The following is a 3684-nucleotide window of genomic DNA, read 5'->3' as shown; positions in this document are numbered from 1 at the left end:
GCTTCTCAACTGATATTGGAAGCTGCTCTTGGAAAATAGAAATTCCCCACCCATTCCCCTTAATATTGTAATCTTACAGTTTAGAACAGAGCAGTTCCAGCACTGGTGATTTTGAAAATCCCATGAGTACTTAACCCATCGCCTAATTCCTTGCCCCAGTGTCTTGTTTATAACTTAGTAATGCTGCCTCTGTGGGAGTGGGTTTGCCAATTGTTGATAAGATTGCTGACCACCTGCAAAAGCAATGTGGACATGCCACAAGAGAACACATGTAAAGAGGGAAAAAGTACACAATAATTAGAGTCATTTCTTTTTTGCTATGGCATCTTTCTTTTTATTTAATTATAGTAAATTCTGGAATTTACAGTAGCTTCAGGAATTGGATTTCACACAAATAGATGTAGCATATGTTTTTAAACAGTACAATCTAAATCTATCCTGGTTTAGTATAACTTAGTTCTTTCAATTTAGAAATATATCAAGTATTTTTAAATGGAGTCCAGCTTAAGCAAATACCTCTGGGAAATCTGAATGACTGATTGTGAAATTTGGATTTTTAAAATAAAAATTCAAGTGAGAAGTAAACAATTTACTTGGCATTTGACATGGCCAAAAAAACAAAATTAATTCCCAATATGATCTGAGATATTTCACAACTTGGTTACCAGGGTGTAATCCTTTAATAATAACTTTAGCATAAAGAATAAAGCCCAATTTCTTAGCTGTTTTAGGGACATGTAACCAATCCAGCTACAGAAGTATCAAAGTTAAAATGATATGCATATATATCACTTCTCCCCCTTTTGGCTAAGATCAAGTGTAAAATGATATGCATACAATGTGAGTTTTCAGTTTTTCAATCCAGTAGCCAGTCGCGTTTTTCAGAGTAAAAACTAGTGATGTCACTGTAAGAAAATCAGCACAGTGATCAAAGTCAGGACCCCACCGGGGGTCCCTTGGAAAAGGCCTGTTGTCAGCAGGAGTGATGTTACCAACCAGTTCCACCACTTCCAAGCTTTACAGGAAGCTACTGGCTGCACAAAATCTCAGGTAGACTTTTGACAATACTCTTGCTCTTAAGATATTTTTGCTACTGACAGCAAACAATGTTTATTCAGGACTTACTATTCTAGTTACATGATATTTTGATGACACTTAAACTTGGGCCTAATCCTGAGGATGCCCACCCATCCTGAAGGCCAATGGAAAACCATCTAGAGATTCTGCTCCCTATAAGAACTGTGCATATTTTTGCCACGAAAGGAGGAATAAAAAGAGGAGAGTGGTGGATAGAGGGCAGGAGGCTTCCTTCTCAGTGTGAGTTAATCCCTTAAAAAAAAAAAAGATAAATGAGTTGTACGCAACTTGAACTGATATAAATAAAGGAGATCCTCCTTCACAGGAAGAGTGTGAAACAATTGAAAGTATGGATTTCTAATTTTATGCAGATATTCTATTATTTTTACTCATCAAGTAATCATGTGTGTTTGGACATTGCTTTTTTTTTTTACCCTACAAAGATCTGTGTGTGCCCTCAGGATGACAAGAGTTAGTAATGGACTCTAAGGTGGTTACTGAGCTTTTAAGGCCTCATTCGGTGACTACACAGAACTGGGCTATGTTAACGGGGAGGCTGACTGCTCAGAAACACCCACATGCCATTGGTTCCCAAGGTCAGCTCCACACACCCATTGGGGAAATAGTCCTTCAGTCCTCTGGTCTTGAACAGAAACAGATTTTTTCTGTAAAGGTCAACTAGTAGCATTTTAAGACTCCTGGATCTTTGTCACAGCTACTCAAGTCCTGCAGGTAAAGTACAAGGCAACAGCATCCCCAGACCACATGGAAATGAGTGGGTACCTCTGCACCAGCACAACTGGACCAGAAAGTCAGGCCCCTGGCTGGATTTAGCCTGGTTCTCAAACTTCTTTGGAGAACCAGGAGCTCTGTATGCTGCATTCTTATCATCTTCCTTCCTCAAAGAAAAGACTTGTATAAGGGCAGCAGCAGGCAGTCTTGAATCTCTGGCAGGGCTGGGGAAATGTTGATGCCAAACAAAGGGAACAGAGCCCTCTCTTCCTCTCCTCTACTTGTCCCACAGAACAGAAATTGGTGGCAATATATAAAGAAAGATATAATCCTTTCCAAAATGGCAAACTCCAGAGATTAGACAAGAATGAAAAAAAGTGTAAATCCAAAAAGAATTAACCAAAGAGCAAAAATTGAAAGCCAGGATGAACTGAATAGCATTAGAGATGCATAAGTAACTATTTCTGGAGGAAGACTATCTGGATATCTATAGAGACAATAGAAACTTGAACTTAAGAACTCAGTGTCCTTAACAGGGTGTGGAATTATAGAAATAAGAATATTCTATTGTTTCTATTTGGGTATATATATTAATCATTATAAAAATGAAAATCTGTGAGCTCCCCACAGGTACCCAAGTAGGAACACACCACTGTAAACTGCTCCCCAGCTCAGGGGCTCCCAGCCACAGTGGAGAAAGCACAGTCTCAAATGTGTCCACCTTGGTGTCTTCCCTCTGAGCTCATTGGGCCTAGGATACCTTTTTCTGCCCACCCTTCCTGCTTCCTGCCTCTCCACCAGCTCCTTTTCCTAGCCCTGGAAAGCCTCCTTCTTTGTAAAGCAGTCCTGGGCTTTTTTTCTCTTTCTGCTTTTAGCAAGTGGAAGTAATCTGTCAGCACCCATCTTGGCCAAAATATCCACAGAACTGGAGTTGACCCCACCATCCCACGGCACTTGAGGTTATAGCATTGTAGCTCCTTGAGGAACACAGATACACAGGTTCTGTTCTGCTGTAGTGGTCCCTGTGCTTTCAGCAGTATATTGAACATCAACAATTGTCACATACATAAGTGAAAGTCTGAGCTGGATCTATAAAGCTGTGTGAACAACCACATTAAAGTTATTGCTCATGATAGAAAGACCGATATTGGATCCTAATTTCCCAACACAACTTGATTCCATTATAATTCACTTATTTACTAGGTGTGTATGAATGCTAGAAATGCTTTCTACAAACATACAAAGTTTGCCGGAAAACGTTTCAGACATTCTGTTATTGGAGACTCATGCCAACCCCGACAGAGGTTGATATATCTTAGAGAGGAAAATGCAAAGCTCGGAGACTTCCAGTGGCAGCTCCCAGACACTCAGGAACCACCCTCTCTCCAGAGCAGAATGATATAGCTCCTGAGGTCTGTTTTCTCCCCACTGATCAGTCACTCTACATAATGACAAAAAATTGCTTTTCTAGTTGCATGTAGTCACGCGCTGCAGACAGGAGGACGTCCCAGGACATCTGCAGGGCTCCACAGGAACAGGGGCTCCCATCCCAACTGCGTCTCCACAGTCAGACGTTCTGTTTGGACCACAGGTGCTGTGTTTGCAGAGAAGCTGAGGAAACAGAAGGGCATTCGTCCCTGTACACCTGTGCTTCCCAGACCACCTGTGCAGAGAGGAGGATTCGAAGAGGGTTCTGCATCTAGCAGTCTCTACCATCAGTTATTTTTAGAAGGAAAACTGTTGCCCTCACTTAGCCTTCCCAGGGCTAGCAGCTTTCAGGTCTGACCCTTGGAAACCTGCTTCTCTCATGACAGAAGTGTCAGGGTTAGACAAAAATATTCTGTGGCTTGGTTTTGGCTTTACTGCAGACTCTTA

General features: G+C 41.3%; 1 long non-coding RNA gene across 9 annotated transcripts in view; it reads right to left on the bottom strand.

Moving 5' to 3' along the window:
• Positions 1-381: 381 nt before the first annotated feature.
• Positions 382-3684, bottom strand: part of LOC104875105 — an 11613-nt gene continuing 8310 nt past the window's right edge. For all 9 annotated transcript variants that reach the window (XR_004516570.1, XR_004516575.1, XR_004516572.1 and 6 more), the window contains one exon: positions 382-3420. This is a non-coding gene — a long non-coding RNA (uncharacterized LOC104875105). The remainder of the gene's footprint in view (positions 3421-3684) is intronic.

Source organism: Fukomys damarensis, unplaced genomic scaffold (assembly GCF_012274545.1).
Source record: "Fukomys damarensis isolate Sample0158 unplaced genomic scaffold, DMR_v1.0_HiC HiC_scaffold_11, whole genome shotgun sequence".
Classification (NCBI taxonomy): domain Eukaryota; kingdom Metazoa; phylum Chordata; class Mammalia; order Rodentia; family Bathyergidae; genus Fukomys; species Fukomys damarensis.
This window is presented reverse-complemented; position numbering and strand designations above follow the sequence as displayed.